The sequence below is a fragment of the Hyaena hyaena genome, unplaced genomic scaffold (genome assembly GCF_003009895.1).
Source record: "Hyaena hyaena isolate Hyena2069 unplaced genomic scaffold, ASM300989v1 scaffold_709, whole genome shotgun sequence".
Classification (NCBI taxonomy): Eukaryota; Metazoa; Chordata; class Mammalia; order Carnivora; family Hyaenidae; genus Hyaena; species Hyaena hyaena.
In genome coordinates, this window is record NW_024081343.1 from 375,728 (window position 1) to 401,251 (window position 25,524).

The 25,524-nt window shown below is 36.0% G+C and overlaps 1 long non-coding RNA gene across 1 annotated transcript; it reads left to right on the top strand.

Annotated features, from left to right (window-relative positions):
- Window positions 1-1,247: 1,247 nt before the first annotated feature.
- On the top strand, window positions 1,248-14,812 carry LOC120220593. The gene is made up of 3 exons (XR_005525632.1): window positions 1,248-1,323; window positions 11,960-12,051; window positions 14,774-14,812. It is a non-coding gene; the product is annotated as an uncharacterized LOC120220593 (long non-coding RNA).
- The last annotated feature ends 10,712 nt before the right edge of the window (window positions 14,813-25,524 follow it).

Sequence of the window (25,524 nt, forward strand, 5' to 3'; positions counted from 1 at the left end):
ATAACCCCCTGAAATGTCTGGATTACTGTTGTGTTTATAGAGTGATTAAAACTGAGCACACACGTTTGTTTTAGTTTTGGGTTTGCCTTTTTCTTTTCTTTTCTTTTCTTTTTTCCTGCAAAGTAAATCTATGGTTGCTTTTGTTTCTTTGAAATTGGGTATTGTAACAATACTACTAAAAGCTTTCTCATCTTGGATAGGGATTCTTTTGTCTATTCTTTAGGTTCTCTGTTGTTCTCTGGAGGAACACAGTGAATGCTCAGCACTTAGGACCTTAATTAGGTACAGCCTAAGTCATTGGAAAAGCCAGGATGTTGTGAAAAAAGAGAGGTGGGGAGAGAGCTATGGATTGATTAATCATAAAGATCCTAATTCTGGTGTAAAATGGGAGAGAGATCACACTCTTAGCTTACATTAATTCATATATAAAAAGAAGGGGAGAAGATATCCTCTGGTGGCTGAAGTGACCATTTCTGGAAGAAAAAACAATAGTTAGTAGGTGTTTGGTAGAGAAAACAAAGATGCTGTGTGGTAGACATTGGAAAAGAAGTTCCACTCTGGTGAAATGAAAGTGCTATTGTTTACCATCTGGGAATCAGAGGAAGGTTTGAGGGTTTTTGAGATGTCAACCTTTTCTAAGAGACCTATAGGTGTCTGAAGAGCTGATAGAGCACATGAACCTTTATGGGATGAAGCCTAGGCTTCTAAAACTCTTACAATTTGTGGATAAACTCAAATGGAAAGCACCTGAACATCACCTGTTGTGAGGAAAAGGTACAGGATATGCAATGAGGAAATTTCCAGTTGAACATACCAACCATTGAATTTGTATCCTATTAATTATACTTCCTAAAATAACTTGGCACAAAATCTGCTGACAAGAAATAGCTATGGGAGAATGAGGGGAGAACTCCCTCATTTAGCTTAATAACTGTCAGGTATAATTTAAACCAAAAAAGTAGTTTATATGTTTGTGGTTACGTGTGTGTACTTATATTTATCTATGACTTCAAGCGTCATCAAAGATATTATATTCAAATAGAGTTCCCTGGTGGTTTTAGAGGTAATTTTTCTTTCCTGAGTCCTAACATGCTCATTTCCAAATGATATGAACATGCTTCTGTTTTCCCTGTGGTGCCTTATTGTTGGGTATGTCATGGTTGATGTTCAAGAAATACTTAGTAATTGATGGATTAATTCTTCATTCTATTTAATGTAAGCCTCTGTTTTTCTCCTCATTTAGATTTGGATACTGAATTCCTGGCATCTCCTTGAAACGTTGCACTTGAATTTATCTGGAAATGGAGGAATGCTTGCGAAAAGGTAAAGCTCTACACTCACATTTTGCTGTGTTCACTTTAGAAGCTGGGTGGGTTAACAATAACATGGACATGTAATAATTGAATAGTTGAATTGAGGTATCCACCAGATCATATGGAATTTCTTCCTGGTTTTAGACATAAGGAAACTGAGGCTGGAGAGAGTAGAGAGGATTTGTGGTAGCTAGCATAAATGCTTTGAATGCTTCAGTGTTTTATTTTAGCACTGATTTTTTTCTTGGCAATCCTGTCTTCAATTCTGGAGCAATTTTAGACTCTTCAGATCATAATTAGTGATAATTTAAATTGCTGTGTGATAACTACATGTCACTGAAGGTATTTAAGCTTTGTCAGCACTCCCGTGTCCTGTCTGTAAAATGGGAGAGATCATCTTAATCCTTTAACCAGTTGGAATCACTAGTTGAAGATGTGAAACATCCTTATTATTCCAAAAGGAAAGCACAGGGTACTTTCTGCTAAGTGTTAAAAGCAGACTTTGGAGGGGGTGGTCATTCTTCAAACCAATAACATGACTTTGTAAACGGGCCTCCTACTGAATCAAAGATTGTGCGGATGCAGTATGATGAGAGCCTCTTTCAATTTCCTCCTGTGCTGCCAACTATTTAGTCTGAGGCTGTTTACACTTCCTTGGATATAAATGATTTTATCTCCATTGCTGACAATGTTGAATTCAATGTCCTTCTTTTTGATACAGTATTTGCTGAAGAAATTGTATTGATTTACCGAGTCTCTCTTCTGTAATTCCCCTAACATCTCAAGGCCTTTTAGGTTAACCAGTTTCTTTCAAACACCCTTCAAGACAAAAACATATTGGTTTTCAAAATCTCAGCAGGATCTGGCAGTGCGGGAATCAGTGTTGGCCTTAGTAATTAATAATTTAAGTTTGTATAGCTATCTTTACAAATTCAGTTCTAGCAGCATTTAACTTTCTATACCTCAATTTTTTAACCCCTAATAGTTCTACATTTTTCATGATATATTTTCTTCACATGTATAGGTGAAAGCAATGATTTATCTGTCCGAAGTAAGGAAGAAGCAAGGGAAATTAACTCCCTCCACCCACTCCCCCTTTAGACAATCAATAATTCCTGTTCTCATCCAGGGTTTAATCATTGCCTGTCTGGATTATTGCAGACTTCTTCTTGGTCTTTCTCTCTATGACCTCCCTTCCCACTAGAGAATTCACAAACTTTGGCTGAATTCATCTTGCTCTCCTCAAAACCATATTACTAGTCTTCAAGTGTCTCTCTCGCTTTTGGAGTTAAGTTTGAATTTCTTGATTGTGGTCAACCTAGTGGAAACCAATTTAATTTTCTTCTACCCTGAAGTCAGAGTGCTTTTTAGTTCATCCATTTTCTGTAAGTTGTCAAAAGTTCTTTAAGAGAGTTTTCCAGATGGTTTGTTGAATGTGAGAAGTGACTTTTCAATCATATTCTGTTGGTAAAATGTGACTCTTAAGTGTGAGTTTAGCCCAGAAAGTATATAATATCTGCAGTGTGTACACACTGTTGCCAATAATGCAAGCAGCTCTGAGTAAGCATCCTAGCGGTACTGTAGGATACTTTTTCACATTTATCATTCAGATTGGCATAACTCACATGGTCATGATGACAGCTTGCTGTCAATAATGTATTCACCAAAGCTGCATTGTTTTTAATTTAAACATCTTTTCCCCTGCTTTGTGATCCTTTGGGAATACTTTTGCATAATATCACTTTGCTCAAAAGCAAGGGCAGGGTTATAGGTGAGTAGAAAGATGAATTAGGAAGGGTAAGAATGGAAGAAAGGACAGAAATGATGAGTCATATACCAGATACACAGGAGCTGCCCTTGCAGGTGATGGGTGACTGTCTAAAATCTTACAGACTTGCAGGTTTGTCCTGGGCTATTTGACCTACACACTGATATTTCTTCTAAGTTTGATTGATGGAACTACTTTTTGTGTACTCTTATTCAATTTATTTCATCAACAAATATGTACCAAGGGGATACCATATTCCTCGCAGTATTCTGAGGACTGGACGTGGAGTGGTGAACAAGGCACACAGGCTTCTCTAATGGTGCTTGCTTTCTAGAGAAGCTTGAGGGCGGGCTTGAAACAGAACATAAACATGTAAAATAACAAATAGGATGACTGAGATTGTACTAAATGCAAGGAAATAAATAAAAATAAAGGAGGGTGTGCATCAGAGTCACAACAGAGTCCCCCCTTAGATCATATAGACTGAGAAGGCCTCTATGAACGGGAGAAATTTCATCCCAAACCTGAGTGATAAAGGGTCTTCTGGGTGATAAAGAGTTGGAGGCAAAGCATTTCCTGCAGAGGGGGAAGACAAAGAAAGGTGCAATCAAGCAGAGGCTGGTGACAAAGTTCAGACATATGTGCCACAGAAAGGAGTCTGGGTCTTGGTTTAAATACAGTTGGAAGAATTTCACCAGAAGGCTCTGGTTATCTGATTTACATTTTAAAGAGTCTGGAAACTTTGTGGAGAATGAATTAAAGGAGAGCAAGAATAAAATCAGTATGTGCTTTATCTAGTCCATTGCTAAAACTGGGGACACCATCCGCAGATCATTAAATTGACTTTCCCCATATTCAGCAAGTATAAATAAATTCCTTTTTGATTCCAAATATTGCAGGATATTGGACACTTTCTCACACGAGCAACAATGGTTTTCAAAACTCTTCCATGAGTGTTTGTTAATTAAGAGTTATGAGGCAGTTGTGGAGGTCTTGAAGGCTTCTTGCTTTTATCAGTTTTGTTTATTTATGCTTTACTCTGCTTATGGTTTGGGTACACAGAGTTTGTGACTAAAATTCACTGGGAAACTACTAGTGTTAAGATCTTGTGTATGCCACCCTACCTGAGTATCTTTAAAGCTCATCTCTTGGCACTCCCTCTCTGGCACCTCATGCTCAATCCTTTCCTTTGTACAATTATGTAGAGTCCTCAGAATGTAACTTCCAACTTTGCACTTCTCTGTCTTGCGCTTTCGATTCTAGCTGGTTGGAATGTCTTGTCATTTGTAAATGCTTTTTGAGCTGTTAAAAGTCAAGGAAACCTTTCTTTTAGTCTCACTCTTAGTTTGTTCTCATGTAACACTTTGCAAGAATCATTGTACTAGGACTTGTCTCTAGTCCAATATTTTATTCTTTACGTTTGACAGAAGAATTTGTCTTTTAATTGTATTCTTTTCACTTCACCTACTGTAACTGTTAACTTTGATATATATAAACTATATATTTCAGCAAAAAAAGGTAGGGATTATATACTGAAAACTATAAAACATTGCTAAAAGAAAATTGAAGACTTACGTGTATATAAAGACATCCATTGATCATGGATTAGAATAATTAACACTGTTAACATGAATGTACTTCCCAAACTGATAAACAGATTTAATACAGTCCCTATCAAAATTCTAAAAACTGTGGCACTTGGCTGGCTCATTCAATGGAGCCTGTGACTCTTAATACCAGGGTCCTGAGTTCAAACCCCATGTTGGGTGTGATGGAGACTACTTAAAGTAAAATAAAAATAGGTCAAAATTTCAAAAGCCTTTCTTTTTTAGAAATGGAAAAGCAATCTGAAAATGCATATAGAAATGCATAAAACCCCAGAATAGCCCAAAAATTATCAAAAAACAAGAGCAAAGTTGGAGGACTTACACTTTTCAATGTCAAACCATATTGCAAAGCTATAGTAATCAAAAACAGTTGGTACTGGCCTAGGATAGACATATAAATCAATAGAATAGAATTAACTCCAAAAATACACCCAATTGGTTTTCTGTTCGATTGGTTTTCCGCAAGGGTGGAAAGGGTCTTTCTCTCAGTGGATAAAGAATGGTCTTTTCAATAAATGGTGCTTGAACATTCAGGTGTAAAGGAATCAAGTTGGACCCAAATCTTACATTGTATGCAAAAATTCACTCAAAATGTATCAAAGACCTAATCCTAAAGTTAAAACTATAACACCCTTAGAAGAAAACAGGGCCAAACCTTTGTGAGCTTGGATTTGGCAATCCATTTTTAGATATATCACCAAAATTCCAAGCAACAAAAGAAAAAAAAGATTTTGCTTCATCAGAATTAAGAATGTTTATTCACCAAAGAACACTATCAAGAAAGTGAAAAGACAACCTGCAGAATAGAAGAAAATATTTGCAAACCAGATATCTGATAAGAGTTTAATATCTGTGGTATGTAAAGACAATCCTAAAACTCAACAACAAATAGACAACCTAATTTTTGAAATGGGCAAATGACTTAAATGTGTATTTCCCCAAAGAACATACACAAATGGTCAATAAACAATGAAAAGATACTCAGTGTTATCATAGGAAAATGCAAACCAAAACTACAATGGGATGCCAGTCTATACCCTCTAAGATGTCTATAATTTAAAAAGAGTGAGAAAAGGAAAGGAAAATAAATGTGGGTGATGATAAGAAGAAATTAGAATCCTTATAAATTGCTAATGGGTATATAAAATAGTGTGATTGCTCTAGAAAACTGCATAGTTCCTCAAAAAGTTAAACAGAATTCCCATAAAAACCAGCATCCAAGAGAATTGAACACAAGTGTTGTATATGTGCTGCCGAAGCGAGCACTGAACACAAGTGTTGAAACAAAAAGCTTGTACACAAATGTTCATAGTAGTAGTATTCATAGTAGCAAAAGGTAGAAACAACATAAATGTCCATTAACTGAAGAATGGGTAAACAAAATATGGTATGCCCATACAATGCGGTTCTGTTGAACCTTAAGAAAGAATGAAATGTTGATTCTTGCTACAGCATGTATGGAAATTGGAAGCATTATGTTAGGAAAAGAAGTCAGACATACAAGGCTGCATATTGTATCATTCACTACTGTTCACCACTCACTATTTATATGAAATGTCCAGAATAAGTAAATTCTTTGGTTAAAAGGCATTTTTATAAGGCATTTTCTAGAGATACCATTCTACTCTGATCCATATCCTTGTGGTTTTCCTCAGTCCACCACTCACCTGATCATTTGTTTCCCTTCCAAAATGATTGGTGGATTTTAATGGCAGGGACGATTTCTTAAATTCTCTGTTATCCTATCAATACTATATAAGATAGCTGCTTGTCATTTTCAAAGGTAGAGAGGCATTCCACATTTAAGAAAACACCGTAGTTTGGTCATTAAACTTATCAGTATCTCACTGCATTTGGATTTTGGATTCTAGATGTTCTTAACTGGAGATATACCTGAAATAAGTGAATTTGTGGATAGAGCAGAGGAAAAAAATATTGAGAACTTCTTAAATATTTTTTTAAACTATTGTAAAATTGTTTATATTGAATTTGGCTGAGCCAGTGTTTTCATTAAATAGAGAAAAAAGGAGAAGGAACCAAAACTTTCCAATAAAACATAATGGGGCTGATCCTAACAATCAGATGGGAGTGAGTTGTTCACGTTTTGGAGGACCATTAACTCTTTCAAGTCACTAGAGTGTCATTTAGTGCATTGAAGCTGACAGGTACTAAACAGTTTGAGCACAGGAGTGGTGGCTTCCCTAGTGATCCGCAGGCCCTGGCTGGTTTCCAGGACTCTGGAAGCTCAAAGAAAAGGGGCAAAGAAGACTGACTGCAGCTCTGTCAGAGAATTCTCTGTCTGACCATGGCTAGGGGTCTCCTCCACCCCTTTGAATGCCTACTTTGCATATGTTTAAGAGACTTGAGGTTGATCAATCCTACAATGGAAAAATAGTAATACTGAAGTTCTCCATTATTATCAGTTAGCTTCCATTTAAAAACAAAAATTTTAAAAATTCAAAAAAAGAAAAAACAAAAACAAAAGTTTTGGTACCACTTTTATTCAGTTTCCATTGTATTTTGTTTTAATATCTTTTTTTCATTTAATGAATATACTTTGAATAGTTCCTATATGAAGGCACTATGCTAAAATGCTTTTCGGAACATGAAGATGAATATTTCAAGATCCCTTTACTCAAGAAATTTAAAATTTAGTTGAAGCAATGAGCCATTATACTAATAACTAGAATATATAGACATATATATTGATAGGTATTAACTGGCAAGAATCCAGGGATGTTTTTCAAATAGAGATGAGACTCATAGAGCCTCTAGAAAGAGAAGCATTAATAAGAAGCAGAAGTAAGTATCTCTAATCAAGACAAAAAGATGGGACTTGCTGAGAAATACTAAGTTGGCATTATAGAAAAATAGAAAAGACATTCCCCCCCCACTTTTTTTTTTTTTTTTTTAGATAACTATGACATCTCAAGGGCTGATATCAAAATAACCCAAAAAACTAAACATTTTGGTAAGGTTTGTGATAGTATTTTTTTGGAGAACAAGAGGTGATTGCCTCAGCTTAGACCCTAGAAAAAAGTGACAGAAGAAGGGCTTAGACCCTAGCCCCTCCAGCCATGTGACAGGAGTGGAAACGAGTCTACAGATGAAATATTTAGTAGCAGAAGTTATTTTCAAACCTTTGTGAAAATTCTGGATCATAATTTTTTTCATGCCATTTTGAAACACTAAGTCATTTTTTATCGCAAAATCATCCCATATTTACAAATATCTGAGAGGGAGTAGAGGAGATAAAGAAGTCAACATGGCAAAATCCCGTTAAATAATTATTTGAGGGATTAATGGGGTAGCATACTGAGATGGCTGCTACATTTTTAGGAGACATATGAAAACAATGCAGTAGGGACCAGAGGTCTCGCATGGTAAGAGATTGGAGCCAGAATGCAGAAAATTTCACTTCGGTTAGCAAGATGTCTGTTTCACTGTCTCCAGCACTAATCATTTATTCTCTTCTCTGTTTTTAGAAAATGTTTGGAAAGGTGGTTGTAATATCTACCAGCGTTGGAAAATAATATTTGTAGGAGTTACCATAGAGAGCTAGGTTGAACACCAGTTAGGTAGGAATGCTTTTTCCTCATTAAGGGGTATTGAAGCATCTGAGATTCTTTTTCCCCCTCTCCCTGGTAGTGGAGTTCCTGTATAGCATTAGATAAATTGCAAACACTCATTTTCTTTTCCCAAATCTAGTTACATAGTACTGTGAGTACCTTACAGTTTCATGTAGAAAAACTTAATTAATGTGTTAAGAGGACTTTGATGTTCTTAGATTAAATGCCTATATATAGAAAGAAAAAAGGATTATCAGCAATTATTTATCTAACCTTAATTAGGTGATTGAAAAAACGAGCCACTGGAAAATTAAAATAACATTTGGAGAAGTTGCATTTGTGTTTGTTTCTAAAGTGTTGTTTATGCTGTTTATTTTTCCCTCTTGCTAAATGCATCATTATAAAAATCATTCAGAGTTGTGAGCCATTCCTAGGGGAGAATTAATTCACTGTATCATCAGAAGGGTTTATTTTGTTGTTACAGCTAGGAGTGTCCATAAAGACCTGACAGAGAAGTTGATATTGAGCTGGTTCTAGAAGGTTAAATAATAGTTAGACAGGGAATCCTACACATAGTCCAAGGCATGGATGAAGGGTTAGTATTATGACAGCATATGAAAGTTTAAAGAATGTCCAGAAGTTCAACACTACTGAAATATATGGGCAAGTGGCAAACAATTAGAGCTTAGAAATGTAACTAAGATTGATAACCAACATTAAAAATCTTTCACGTCTTGTTAATACATTGGGAGTTTATTTTGCAGGCAGGTGATATAATTGAAGAATTAGCTTCAATTCAATCAGGTTTTAATTTGAAAATCTTATGTATAGTGCCATTACAACAGGGTTATCTGTCCACCCAAGAAAGAAGTCAGGAGGCTAGTGTTGTAATCAGGAAGTGTTTGATGATGATCCTTTGAACTAGAAGAGAGACAGTCTAGAGATACAAATGCCCAGAACTGACTAGACTGATTAGCCTTTTGAATATAGAGGTGAAAAGATGCCAAGTTTGAGAACAGAATGCAAAGATCACTCAGTTGGTTGCTACAATTTTCCACCAAATTCTCTTGTCTAGATATGAAAATGTTAATAAAAGCAAGAGACACATACTGCTCGTGTCTGTTGCCAACAGAATATCAACAAACAACACAGTTGGACCAGATGTAAAATCAACTGGAAATAAATCTAGGAAGCCAGTTGTGACTGTTATCATATTTTCCTAGTTCTCTTTCTCCTGTTCACACAGCTGTCATTCTGCACTGTTGTTAAACAAAACAAAACAAAAATAGGAGAAAGACGAAAAATTTAAGTAGGGTAAAAGCCAGTATCATTTTTGTGTTTTCAAATAATTTTAGTAATTGAGAAACCTTTCACCCTAACAAAATGAAACATTTCAGTTGTTTCCATAATTAAAAAAGAACAAGTCATTATCTCAGTTTCTCCCATAACTGTAAAGAAGAAATGGCATGGGGTGTGGAAGTACAGAACATATTATACTCTCTAGTCTCTTAACATCACTTTTGTTTGACTTTATATGTCTAGGAATGAGTTTTTTCTTCTAAATATTTGTTGATCATTGCTCTCTGCTTTTCAGTTTGCTTTCATATGATTTCAAACTTTTGTTAAAACCCTGTCATATAAAGAAGGAAGTTAGAGGTGCCTTTCCCAAAGCTCCAGGGAGAACAGAGGAGACAAGTGACTTATGTCATATAACAACTTGGAGGGAGAATTTGACTCACCAGACTTGTAGACACCATGGCTTTTGAACAGTAATACCTTAGTTTAAAAAAATAGTGTGTACTTTTCAAGTTGGTGAGTCTATTTAAATATACTAACATTTGATATATTTTAATAATAGGAGAACCGGAGGGTGAGTCTTGCTTCCTCCCTTTTCCTTCAGCTTGACTCAAGGCATCAGGAATCTAGAAAAATGCTTCCTGAACTTTCCTACCAAAAATGACTGGTGGCAGTGGAGAATCATATTATTTTCTTGGTTTAATAAGAAGGTAGATAAATTGACCATTTATGAGATGAATTTTTTAAAGTTTATTATTTATTTTGAGAGAGACAGAGAGAGAGAGAGAGAGCAAACTGGGAAAGAGTAGAGAGAGTGAGAGACGGAATCCCAAACAGGCTCCATGCTATCACTGCAGACCCTGATGTGGGGCTTGAACCCACAAACTGTGAGATCATGACCTGAGCTGAGATCAAGAGTTGGACACTCAATTGACTGAGCCACCCAGATGCCCCTGAGACAAATACCCCTTAAAATTTTTCATTTAGTTTTCAAAATCTCTGAGAACTTGAATTCTGTAATGTATTTATATAATACTATAAGTACTACAATCTATGTATACTATTTAAATATGCAAATAGTAAGTCTCATCAGACTTTGAATAGAATTAAAGCTCCAGGGTGGTAGGTATATTGCTGTTGTCACATATCCCAGGGAAACTCAAGGTTTCTGATACTGAGATAGATAAACTCCAGTTTCAAAACAGTAGCAATGTCCTGCTATGCTGCAGTGTTGTACGAAGCGGAACAGTAAGTTGAAAGGACTGCTGTAGGGATCTGGTAAACACTGTCCAGCCAGTATTACTTTAGTCTGCCCAGATTAACCTGCTTATGTAATTTTACATTTCTGGAATTCAGGGTATGATTTTATTCACCTGAAGCCAATTTACAAAGAGATAACTTTATTATATTATTGTTTACTGACACACCATAAAACAAAACAAACATAAGAACAAAATAAAAAGAGAGTCCTTCCCCCCAAAACAGATGTAAACAAAATAAGAAAAACAACTGTTCAGTGGTTGTCTTATATCTGAAGACAATTGTGTACGCTCACTAACTTGGTTCTACAACTCATCCTCCTAATCATCATCCCCTTTAAGAACTTGAAAAGGTCAGGTCCTGTTCAGTGAGCACCTTTAAACAGTTTAAACACTATCTTAAAGCATAATATTCTAGATGTTTATAAATGACTCCTAAGTTAAAGCACTCAAGACCCAATTCCCTTGATCGAGTAGCACTGGCAGTCTTGAGAATGAAATTCAACATAGTGTCAGGCTGTGTCAGATATAACTGGTTAACACCACAGGGGTTTAATGTTCAGCCACACTAAAATTTCAGAAACGTACTAAGTTTTACACTTTTGTTTTCAGTAGCACTTGATTTCTGAAAATAGATTCTTGAAAGTGCAGAAATTAGAAGTACCCTAACTGCTGGTGACTCCATTGTCTTTTTAACCTATGATATCTAGGCAAGCAAGACCATGGCTGAATTTTGCTTCAAGAGGGATAGCAGGTCACTTTCATTTTGGAATCTGATGACTCTCCTTCTGCCCTTTGAAAAACATATTCATTGGTGGCTCTCTTTTAGAGATCTCATTTACTGGTAAAGACAACGGGAAGGTCTTGGGATGCTCAAATATCTCAGTATTTGGAGATGATAGTCTGCTTCACAAGGTACATCTATTTCTTGTTTTAATGGGTGATAAACAGAGAAGCCATATTTGTGTAGACCAAGGGTCAGCACATGACAGCCTACGTGCCAAACCTGTCCACTGCCTTTTTATAAAAATATATTGTCTGGGAGTTAAAGAATGTTGTCTACATTTTTTAACAATTGTAAAAAATAAAAGAATATTTTGTGACATGTGAAACCTATATAAAATTTAAAATTTTATGTAATTAACAGTGTTTTATTGGAACAGATCCAGGCCAATTGGTTCACATATCATCTGTGCCTGTTTTCACTACAATGACATAGAAGACCAACTGTACAGAGAGGTACGGCCTGCAAAGCCTAAAATATTTACTCCTTAGCCCTTTACAGAAAAATGTGCTGGCCCCTCATGTATACTGATCAAAGAGGGATGGAAGAGGGAGTGCAATGCCTTCAAATTGTGGTGGTTTGAGAGTGGAATTCACAAGATCCTTTGCAGAAACTTTTAAATGGAATGTAACAAATGATATGCTGAAGAGACCCAGTACTTCCCTGGGTTTCCAAAGGGCCTTGTCAGTAAGAGCAGAGTACTTTCTCTTCTAATGTTGCTCAGGGTTCTACATTTGACAGGTGTCTTTCCTTTCTCCATACCATGACGTTAGTGCAGTATTTGTCTTCTCAGCATCCAAATACAGATGCACAACACAAAAATATAAAGCCTATGGATAGGCAGCTTTCTTGAAAGAGGTGGGAGTACCGAGTACATAGGAAACCTCAATTTAGCATCCACAGCTGTCTTTACCAAAAACGATGCCCCAGGCGTCAAATTTGACAGTTGTTGTGTCTGACACAGCTATTTTTATCTGTGCACATGCAAGAAGAATATGCCACTGATATGGCACAAAAGAAGTTGTGCCATTACAAATTGTGCTGGAAAATATGTTGGGTTTAATGAACCTTGGAAACATTGTCAGAATTAGATAAACCAAAGGCAAGTTATTACTGTGGCCATAGGATATTTCGTTTGCCAGTTGTTTTAGTTCATTTAGTAGAAATATCACCAAAGTGAAGCAGTTAGAGGCCATTTTGTTCCATGTAGACCAAAATGTTTAAATAGATTTTCTACTTTTAACTAATCATTATGTTATCCACTCAATGTTTGTTTCTAAGTACTCTAGTGAACTGGGAAGTGGGATAGTGGTCTGGAGAAGGTAGATGCAGTCTCAGAAGTTAGTGGAATTCTTGCCATACCTTGAAGAACATTCGCAGACTTATTGACCTAGAATTGAGTTTTCCAGCATCAGAGAAAGACATGAATATTGTCAGGGTTAGAAGAAGTGAATTATATTTAGAGGGTAATGTGGTTGCCTGACTGGTACAAAGCTAGTTTGTCAAAAGAACTAGCAAAAAACTATTGGATAAAATTGACGAAGTTAGGTAATAGAAGGCCTGGAAAGTCAGCAGAGGAAGTCAGACATGCCTGAAATTAAAATAGGAAATTGTCCTTTGCCTCTGAGCAAAAGTGACATCTGATAAAAAACAAAAACAAAAATAAAAACAAAAACCATTGTTTCAAGTCAGCATGGTGTGAAGGAACAGAGCACAGAACATTAAAGATGGGGGGGGAGGGGAACCTAGCATTTGGAAAGCTAACATTGGGGAATCACACGTTTGTGTTTTCTAGCTTACATTTGTTATCTAAGCATAGAAATCACAAGCAACAGATTCAGAACCACAAGCGAGTTACTTAAGAAACTCCTGTTTTCCCCATCATATCACTTGGCCAAGTTTAACTTTGAATATCAGTAACTGCAGATGCAAGTCTGTATGCTAACTGCCTCCTTACGTACTGAGCTTCCTCTGTTTGCCATTTCACCTGCCCTCACCTAAGAAAACAAAGTTACTAAGAACCTCTTTGCCTACCCCTTTCCGTTTACTCACGTTTATAACCTACAGTAGAGTTTTCAAGAATGTATTAATCTGCCTTGTATTATGAATGATGATCTGGTTGGCTTTTGAAATAACTTAGGAATCTTTGGAATCTTAGATTAGATTTGTGGAGTCAAGAAAAGGTTCAGTTCCACAGAGGCACATCCAGAATGACTTGCAGAGAGATGGGACTTAAAATGTGAAGGAAAAGTGAAAGTATGAGATGAAGTAAAAGATGTCCACAAAGGCTTACTGGAAGTTTGAGGTTCCTTTGGCAGAAGAACTAGAATATTTGAGAAAGAGAGTATTTGTCAGGAGGAGAAAGAGCAGTTTATTTGAGGCACTCTTTTTTGAGGATATGAGAGGAGACTGTCCAGAGAGAGCCCCTCTGTAGTATAACTAGGTCTAGAGTCAGAGGGCAGGAAGGGAGATGCCATTTTGGGGTTTATCCACTTGGTGACAACAGTTGAAACTGTGATTAGATGAGGCCTTAAGATAATGATACCTTTAAGATGTAGATGATACATGGGGAAACACTGAAGAGGAGCAACATCTAGAGAAGGAATGTGAAAAAGGAAAAGCAATCAGAGAAAGAATCAGAAAGGAACTAGTCAAAGATGTAGGAAACATTTTCAAAGATTGTGCTTACTGATTTACTTGATATAGATTAAAAGGCAAATAACTAGATATAGATATTTTGTTTGTTTTCAAAATACACAGCTAAACACACTCTGGCTCAAGAACACCATTTGTGGCTTGCTAATTGACTTGTGTATTTTTTTTCCAACACTTGACAGATCACTCTGGTGGTGAGGGCGTCCAATGTTTTAAATGCTTATATGTTTCTACTCAACATAAATAATCATTATTTTATAGCTTTTAGTATGCATAATAAACTCATCAGATAGATGTTATAGTCAACATTTTTCAAATGAAGGAATGAGATGAAGAAATGTAAATACAGGGATAAATACTTTCCAATGATTAGATTTAATCTCAACATGAAAAGAAGAAAAGAACACAATACTTAGAGATAGGATTCAGACCAGAGATTATGTTTAAGACTTACTAACAAAACTAGATGTTACTTATTTTCGTGATGCTACTGGATAATTCTCCTAATATTTCTGTTTATAGAGTAACTCATATACAGCATCTGATGTTTTCATCTGAGACAGAAGAAGTCCAGCTTCCGTTTTAAAAATAGCTCTACTAAATATAAGCCTGTGTCCTTGTGTGGTTATTGTGACTAAATCGTTCTTTGACCGATTTCATGATTTTATTGCCCATGCTTTTTCCTTTTTTGTGTTTGTGTTTTTAATGGTTCCAGGATATCTGTATGCAGTATACATTTGAAAGTTAAATTGCCATCTTTCTTATCTTTTATTTTTTGCCCTTCTTTGAACAAAAGGCTTATTTTATGGTCAAATCAATTAGAAATCTTTGAGTATGAAACTGTTATCTCACTGACATGAGCATAAAAGATATTATGGAAATATTCACTGATTCTATTATAGCTGCTTAGAGAACAGAAATTAGATTTGAACTGTAATGAATATTTTTTGTAAGTTGTGCGAACAATACTTTTCATTAGTTTAAGAATGTGGATCGAGTTTGACCTATTTTAGGAGTGAGCTTTTTTATCTTCGGGAGTTATGTTGTTTCTGCTTTTGTTCACTTTACAAGAGGTATTTTTTGTAAATGAAAACTACTAACTTCTTCCTTTATTCATGCGTTTGTGTGTGTGTGTATGTGTGTAATTTTCCCTCAAGGAATTACCAAAAACTTGAAAGTGTAACTTTGGGGCACCTGGGTGGCTTAGTCGGTTAAGCGTCCGACTTTTGCTTGGGTCATGATCTCGTGGTTCGTGGGTTCGGGCCCCGCGTCAGGCTCTGTGCTGACTGTCAGCTCAGAGCCTGGAGCCTGTTTCAGTCTGTGACTCCCTCTCTCTCTGACCCTCCCCTGCTCACGCTGTCTCTCTCTCTCTCTCTCTCCTAGAAATAAATAAAACATTAAAAAAAAAAAACTTTAAAAAAAAAAAAAGAAAGTGTAACTTTGAAATATGTCATTATAAAATCTTGAAGTTGAAATGAGTTTTGTAGAGTATGTTGTCCAAACTGCTTATTTTACAAATGAGGCTATTGAGACGTGGAGTAAGAGGTAGAATGTGTTCATAAAACCAGTAGCTGAGCTGGGACAAAATGATAGCTTCTTATTTCCAGCCAAGTACTATTTTTATATAAAAACATATATTTTAATCATTTTTAGGCCATTCACACCCAGTAGAGCTAGTGGAAAGGTATGTTTTTTTCCAGCTTTTTCCCCCTTTTTCTGGTTACCCTGGTATGCAAGGAATTTTTTTCTTCCTCAGTGCAGTTCATAATCAACTCTGGTTTGTCTCCTCTTTCACTTTGGTTTATGTTATATTAGATAGAAATTACTTTATATGGATTAAATGAGAACACTAAAGTTGTTTTAAAAAGTGAGTTGTTGAATCCCTCCATTAGGGTCTGTTCCCTTCATTAGGGGCTTTCAAGTTAATTAGGATATATACTTTCATTTGCTTTTCAAAGATCTTATCAGTTCTTTTATCTTCTACTACATAATTGAAGGTTAAAAAACACAACTATTCTAAGTTTATTCAGTTATAGAATATGGCCAATGAGAGCTAGACATATTTCAGTAGGAAGAAAGCATCTTTTTCCAACACAATAAAATAGATTTTGTCATATGTAGATAAACTACATTTAAAAAAAATAACTGTCAATAGTCAAGGACTTGATATTGTCTCTGATAATGGAAAATGAAGTAATTTGAACAAAACTTCCAGTTGAAATAAATTTTAAAAAGCTAGAACATACTAATTAAAAATATTAAAAGAATACAAGCCATTTGTGTTTGTATAAATAATAATAGTAAATAAAATCATAGTAATAATTGCCAGATTAAGACCCAGAAGATGGTATCAGTCCAGGGACTTAGCTTCTTTTAGGTGATAGGCAGACATCTTGAGGTCAAGATACCTCAGGACATAGTAGAGGGCTTTGAGTGTGGTGGCATGGTGTATTACCTTTTAGTTTTGGTTGGACTTGAGTAAGAATAATGAGGGAAAAATAAACATGTCCTTGAACAAACTCAGACCAGCTTCAGAACTTTTGAGTGGTCAGAAAAAATTTAATGCTGAAGTTGGAGTAAGATGATTTGGATTGTGACCTGGATACTTTGCAAAACTATAGAACATCATTTCTGGAGTGTTGTAATAACATCCTTGCAGGGAACCTGGGTGATGCAGTCACTTAGATATTTGACTCTTGATCTTTTTCTCAGGTCATGACAGCTCAAGAGTTCAAGCCCCTCATGGAGCTCTGCATTAACGGGGCAAAGCCTGCTTGGGATTTTGTCTCTCCTTCTCTCAGATTTTACCCTGCTTGTGCTTTCTCTCAAAATAAATAGACAGACTTATAAAAAATATCATCTTGGTGTTATATACAAACACATACATATATACACATTTTATGTATACACATACACACATTTTATGTATATGCAATATTTGAGACATAGTGAAACTTACTTGTTTTTTAACTAAAATTCAGTCTTAACTGGGAAACCTGTATTTTATCTGAGAATCCTATTCTTCAGTCTTACGAAATCTATGGAACTGATCTGTTAAAGTCTACCCTTAATGATCAGCCTCTAGACAACTGCACCAAATTTGACTGAAAGAAAATTGCATTTGTCTGAACCTTTTTGTATTTCTGCAGAGGCATCAGAACATTTCAGATGGATCTACTGACTCTGATTTCATTTGTCTAAGTAGATAAATCCTTCGTATTGAACTTGTCTCCATCAGCATGACAGTATTTCTTCTTGATTGAATTTACAGATTCCCCCCCTGCCCATTCATTTAAATGAATGTTTAAACAGAATAAATGTGAAGGTAATCCAGGTCATCTTATTTTCATAAGGCCTTCCAGGTCAGTTTTTGACAAAAATATCACCCTAAACTGACCATTTCCTTTCTTCCATAATCCATTAATTTGACTTCTAGAGACACTGAAGGATTGGAGAAGGAAATGATCTTTTATATGAGAACACAGTGGTAACATTATTTGACTTGATGCTTCTGTTCCTTACGAACACTACAATTTTTTGTTATTTTTGGTTTTTTTCTCCCATCAAATAATTGAGTCTAATAAAGAGACAATACTAAAAAGGATCAAGAAGTATAGGCCATACCTATATTAATTAGAATGACAAAACCAATTAATTGGCCATTGCCAGTTTGTTTCACATTAGTACTATTAAGAACCTCTGAAAAAAATCTGTACTAATTGGATTTTATTTGGTTTAATTAAACTTAACATCGAATTAGGGCACCATGCTTGCACCTTTAAGTTGACTTTTTTCAGTATGTAGCTGGGACTAGTGTCACAGTCATTGTGTGCATTTAGGTGGATTTTTTAAGGGATCCATTATAAAGGCTGAAGAAAATGCCAAGGAGCAATGCTGCTGCTTATTTTGATGTTAGATTGTAACACCACCATGTTGGAGACTAAGACTATTAGGGTCTTAGATGGTACTGTCTCAGCACTTTAAATATATTTTCCTCATCTTCATAAAAGCAGTACAAAGTTAGAGATCATTACCTTCTATTTTACAGATGATGAAGTGAGACTCTGCAAGGCTAAGCATCTCAGCCAAATTCATAACTGTGTGATGATCTGCCCTAAGTCACCTTTTGACTAAAAATACGAAGGAATTATTCATGTTAATATAAGTAAACTAGATAAAGTCACTCTTGGTGCTGGTGCTCCTGGCTTTTATTTATGTCTTTGTTGTACATTTCTCAATGTTAGATTTATAATCCTCTACATGGTTATGCAGCATTTAGGAAAATATGCATTCAAGTAAATAAAGTAACATAACTAATGGCTAATAAATGTTCCCAAACAGAGGCCCTGAATAAAGATTATTCCTAATTTGCATGTGAATTGGTTGCATGCAAATGAATGTTCCTAAGGGTCTTGAAGATGGTTTGTCCTTTAAAGTAGGTTAACCATTCCATCATGTTTTTCTTACATTGCCTAGTACACATTGTCTTCTTTGATGATACAAATGTGGCATCTAGAGAACACTGGAGGAGTATCCCAGGGCTCCAGAGCCACTGTTCACCCTGGGATCTTGGGTTTTCTGATGAATCTCTTACCCTCTTAACACTTCTGTTATCTTATCTGACAAATGAAATAATTGTCCAAAAGTAAGTGTTTTTAAAACTGTAATGGCATTTGTTTAAATACAATTTTATGAAAAATTTCAACATATAAGAAGGATTAAAGATAGTACTACTTTTAAGGAGTGTGGCAAGGGAAGTCTTGACTTAGGTCCCTGAGGAGGCCCTCTTTCATTGTCTGTCTGTCTGTGTCTCTGCACACACGTATCTGCACACACATATACATGTGTCATACACTCTGAACTAAACAGGCAAGAAAGACTTTATCTTTGACTCTTGCAGTAGAGGCCTAGACTATCGCAGTATGGAATAGATACTGAAGTCAACTTTTCTGGAAAAAAAGTCAAAAGAGTTCTTAAGCATAGGGCAAGCTAGTGGCAAAGTACCAGAGGACATTAGTCCTCCATGTAGGGGTTAGTGAGTGATTAGGCCATCTGTGTTTGTTAATTGACACTTACTACAGTTTATTGATGTGAAGCTCCTGTCATCCCACAAAGACTACGAGAAATGTACTGTATCTTTATGATGATATATCAAAGGGATAGCTCCTAATTCCTTGAGTAAAACATTACTAGGGTGTAGAAGATTTACATAGCTAAGGGACAAAAAAAGAATTTACAAGCAAGTTTTCTAAAGAAAAAGCTCTATGAAATGGGAGATCGGGGGCTTGTACTAAGGAAGAAAGCTTTCTTTTTTTTTTTTTTTTTAAATGTTTTATTTATTTCTAGGAGAGAGAGAGAGACAGCGTGAGCAGGGGAGGGTCAGAGAGAGAGGGAGTCACAGACTGAAACAGGCTCCAGGCTCTGAGCTGGCAGTTAGCACAGAGCCCGACGCGGGGCTCGAACCCATGAACCGCGAGATCATGACCTAAGCGAAAGTCGGACACTTAACCGACTAAGCCACCCAGGCACCCTGGAAGAAAGCTTTCTAAAGTTTAGTCAAAAGGAACCGTAAGACCTTAAAATGTACACACACACACACACACACACACACACACACACAGTATTATAGCCAGCACACCTCCAGCCTTGATGCTTTCTTTTTGTTAGTTTTTAAAGTATATTTATTTATTCTGAGAGAGAGAGAGGCCTATGTGAGCAGGGGAGGGGCAGAGAGAGAGGCGGAGAGACAGAGAATCCCAAGCAGGCTTTGTGCTGTCAGTGCAGGGCCAGACATGGGGCTCGAACTCACAAACTGTGAGATCATGACCTGAGCTGAAATCAAGAGTCAGACTCTTAACTGACGGAGCCATCCTGGTGCCCAGCCCTGATGTTTACCAAGACTTCGTCCCCTGCTAAAGACTGTGCTCCTGGTAGTCTCACCTATATTACCATAAATTCCAAGTTAATGAGTCAAAATTGATGAGGTTGTATGACACCTTTACTTAGATTCCCAATAATTCCATGCTTAACTAAACACTGATTGATTTTTTTATGCATTATAGAAAACTTAGCACCCTTGTTTTAATAAAGTTTATAATTGATTATTTCTTTAATTGTCTCAATGATATAAATAAAATTACCATGAACTGTTTTTGCTGATATGACCTCCTCATATTTCTATCACACACACCCTATGGTACTTGGATACATTCATATTACTTTAGTGTTTCAGAAAATTTAAATTCTAAGCAGTATGAAATCCCAAATCTATGGTTCCCACGTCAATTATAATTTAGTCTCTTGGTACATCTGGTTGTAGTATTTTCTATTACTGTATAGACTTATATTTATGCCTTAATATATATTTGTCTTGCAGCTCAGTTATGATTCCTATGAGGACCATAATTTTACATTCCATGATGCTTGTTTTAAAATTCTCTGCCATAAAATTGCATTAATATATTTTCTGTTGCTGTTTCCTCCCTTTATTTTAAAGGATATGTAATGGTTATATGTCTTTTTCTGCTTCATTCAAAATGTATTCCAGAATGCGATTCAGGGTTACATTTGAAATTCTCACCTTCATAAGTAAATACATGTGATTAATCCTGAGCGACGTGAGGGCCAACCTGCAAGAATAATTTTACATAGGTCACACATAGGGCATTGCTTTCATTCACTCAGAAAATCTGTTGTCAAAGCAAATATTTAGAGAGTTAGCAAAAAAAAAAAAAAAAAAAAAAGAAGCACACACAAAAGCCCCCAAAACAAAAAACAAAAACTCTCCCCTTGAAGTGCTGCTCTGTAGGTGAGATATTATGAATAATCAAAACCAATGCAAGTAAATGGTAAGAAAACATTGTTATTTGGGAAGGCATGATTTACACGCTTCTCAAACTTTAATGTGTTTGTGTATAGTTTTGAGATCTTGTTAAAAATGCAGCTTGTGATTGAATAGCTCTGGGTAGGTGTATTCTGCATTCTCCACTCTGCATTCGTCACAAGTGTGGTCACATACTCTGAAATTTACCATAGCCATCAATACTCCACAGTATATTCCACCTGCCTAGGTGCACTCATTTCTTTTTCTACTTGGCCCTGGGCATTGGAGTTTGTCATAATTGCTAAGATTGTCAAGTGAACAATATACATTCTACCTCCAAGTAGGTCTCCAGCCTAACCTTCTGCGTTTTTGTGACTAATTTGGCTCCCTCTCTCCCTCCTTCCTGTCTCTCCTGTCCACCCACCCTGTTCCTCTCTCATTCCTTCCCTTTCATAGCGCTACCTTTTCTCTCATTATGAACAGACCCTCCTGTCTGCAAAGATACATCTCACCCCCAACTTCCTACCCCATCTTCAGGGGACCACATCTGTCTTACACAGTGTCTCCAGTACCTAGCCCTGTGATCCCTGACCAAGATGGTAATAACATTCCTTGCAGCTTGAGTACATTTTAGCCAGGCTTTTCCTGATCATCTAGGCCCTGATCTCCCTTTTCCTAGAACTTTCTTTCAAACTTGCAGTTGTGGAGACTCAAGTCAATATAGCAAACGAGAGGAGATGAAACTAACAGAGATATCACAGTGAAATGCTATTTCTTATCTCTGAGCAAAATAATATCAAAGAAGCAAAGGTGAGTGAAGAAGAGTAGCAAACAGGAATTGACCTCGGTTCAAAATTCAGGAACCCTGTGACCTGAGCCACAGTGCCACCTCAATACTTGAAAATGAAGGTGAGATTAACAGCTAGGGTCACACACACACACACACACACACACACACACACACACTCACACACATTCACACAAGTAGACACACACACTACCGCCACTGACAACAAGGAATATCAAGGAATATATGTGAGTATTCAAAGGACAGATTAGAAGACTTTAGATTAAAAAAAAAAAAAAAAAACTACAGTAAAGCATTGTGTACATGAAAGCAACATTAGAGCAACAAAAAAGCCAAATATGACTAGAAGCATAGTTACAGATATGATAGGCAGCTAGAGGAAATTATACAAATTGAAATGAAAAAGACCAAAGATACCCTCAAAATCTCTTTAAAGAGAAGATAGGAAATAAAGGCATAAAATAGATACCTATAATAAGTGATGTTCCTAAAGAAGAAAACAGAATAAATAAAAAGATCAATTAAAAAGACATAGTATTGTAGAGCATCTGGGTGGCTCAGTCAATTAATCATCTGACTCTTGATCTCAGCTCAGGCCATGATCTCACAATGGGTGACTTTCAGCCCATATTGGGCTCTGGGCTGACAGTGTGGAGCCTGCTTAAGATTCTGTCTCTCTCTCTTCCCTTCCCTGCTTGCACACTCCCTCCAAAATAAATAAATAAGTCTAAAAAACAGATAGTATTGATATTGCAGTGATACAGTAAAGATTGACTTATCCAATAAATATTTGATGCCACAAATTAAGTTGATTCCCTATGTCCAAGAAATATTCTGATTAGATTACTGAATTTAATAAATAAAACCAGGGGCTTCTGGGTAACTCAGTTAGTTAAGCATCTGACTTTGACTCAGGTCATGATCTCATGGTTTGTGGGTTCTAGCCCCGAGTCGGGCTCTGCGCTGACAGCTCAGGGCCTGGAGCCTGCTTCGGATTCTCTGTCTCCCTCTCGCTTTGACCCTCCCCTGCTCACTCTGTCCCTCTCTTTCCCAGAAATAAATAAAACAATAAAAAAAATTTTAAAAAACCCCAAATCTATGAAAATTTGAAAATTATGTATATTTATGTGTATAGCAAATAAAGATTTTAAGATGTGCAAAACTAGGAAATTGAGTGTCCAGGATCTCATTTCTGGGTGAGGACAGTAGGGGACAAGATGATGAAATCCATCCAACTGAAGGAAAAATTAAAGAATTGAGGGATGGAACAAACATACTGATAGGAATAGACATAGGCAGGAATTTATTTAAATTTGGAACCAAGAAGAAACTAACTGAAAATTACAGTTATAGAATAGAGTGTAATCATATAAGTCTGACTTGTGTAAATGATATAGAAGACAGTAGAGTTTGGGAGGAATTTTCTCTTCTTTCAGAGTAGAGAATCAATAATTATGGTCTACGGTTGAAACTATGATTAAAATAATGATTCTTATATCTTAGCATTTAATATAATCTTCCTGCTTTTTTAAATTTCTTTTCATGTTTATTTATTTTTGAGAGAGAGAGAGAGAGAGAGAAAGAGAACGAACAGGTGAGCAGGGGAGGGGCAGAGAGAGAGGGAGACAGAATCGAAAGGAGGCTCCAGGCTCTGAGCTGTCATCACAGAGCCTAACGCTGGACTCAAACTCATGATCTGTGAGATCATGACCTGAGCTCAAGTTGGGTGCTCAACCAACTGAGCCTCCCAGGTGGCCCAATATAGGCTTTGTTAATGTTAGAATTATATTTTAAATGTAGTATCTGGTGTAGGAAAACTGTATTTCGCTATTTCTCAGCTTTCTTTAATTTTGTGTGAATTTATTTTTATTGATAAGTTAAAATACCGATAAATTAATTTTATTATAAATTTCCATTTTGTGACTATCTTCTATCATAGGTATGATTAGAATTATAGATAATAACTAATCCCATCAGTGTACAGAGATGGAATGGTGCTGAGGGTCTGTATTTTATCACTGATAATGTTTAGAATTGCTGGTACAGGGTGATAATAAAAAGCACACTAACTTTATTTGATTTTATTGATGTTTCCGAATTCTCTACAATGGGTGTTCTTCCTTATTGCCTGCATCCAGAGTGAGGCACTGTCATAACTTTCCCTTTCCTGCCACAGATGGTCAATGGCATCATTGATCTTTCTATTTCCACTAATGCTTGGAAGCACGTTATTAGATATTAAAAATGTTTTTTTTCCTGGGTGGTACAATTTGGAGATTAATTTTTAATTTCTTTGCTGTACTTCCATGTATGGCTTAGTCTTTTATAATGGTCTACATCGTATTTCAAATAAAATAAAATCATAATTCTTTGATAAAGGAAATTAAACACCATATGTTCAAGTGCCACAAGTGGCAATTGGTGGTGTATTTTCTTCAATGGGTATTCAATTAAAGTAAGCAGCTTTCTTTGGTCTATGACCATATGCTGCTTTGTGACCTCAGTTTATTATAACAAAAAGACACACATTGGAAACAGAACAAATTTATTCTTCCTTATATAATTTGATTATACACACTTTTGCTCAGTACTTTAAAAGTATGTTCATAAAAGTTACATTTGTTGAGGCACCTGTGTGGCTCTTTCACTTAAGTGTTTGACTCTTAACCTCATCTCAGATCTTGTTCTCAGGGTTGTGAGTTCAAGCCTCACCATAGGGCCTACTTAAAAAAGAAGTAAAAGTTACATTTTTTTCTATCTGGCCCCTCTTGTGGGATGTATATATCACCTAGCATAGAAAAGTGTACACATTAAGATCTGAACAGAAAATATTAGCAAATGTGTTTCTGTTTATATTCTGTCAATTCTCAATTTCTACTTTGGAGTATTTTTTGAAATATGAGCTCAATATTAATACAGAAATATATGTCTGCATGTATATGTGTATGTGTGTACACATATAATGAATGGTGTGTATGTATGTGCGGGGACATGTATATATGTTTGCATCTATGTATCTAAACATAAACTTGGGAGTGTTAGTAAGATTTTGGTAATAGACTGCATCATCAGAAACATTTTGAAAAGTAGCATTTGTGTTATCAATTATACCATCATTATATTAGGAAAAAATCTAATCTTTGCCTGTTGTAAAGCTCTATATTACAAACTGTACTGTGATGTTTTCTCTTTGCCTTTAGGTCCGAAATTTGTGATATTTCAAAGCCACAGCTGCTCTTCTCTCAGTAAATTGTTCAAAAAATATTTATTCATATTCAAATTGGAAACTCGTATACCTAAAGTTGTTTCTCTCAAGCCTGGCTATCTTATCTTTCTGAAAAATTCCTGACATATGCTAAATTACCAGAAAATTTTATTCCTCCATTCATCATGTAAATGCAGATTATATTTCCAACATAGGACTTCATGCTTTCTAGAATATAAAGAAAATGGGATGTCTCAGATCCTGATCTAGAAGATCATAAGAAGTTTAATTTGTTTTGCTTCAGATCTAATCTCTTCTCTGCTTGGGTATTTTCAGGGTTTCTACTTGAATTTTGTTACCACTAGCCTCTATGGGGTCTTGATTTGGATACCTGTGAATTCTTTTATCTCCATTCCAGTTACATCTTGCCACCTTCC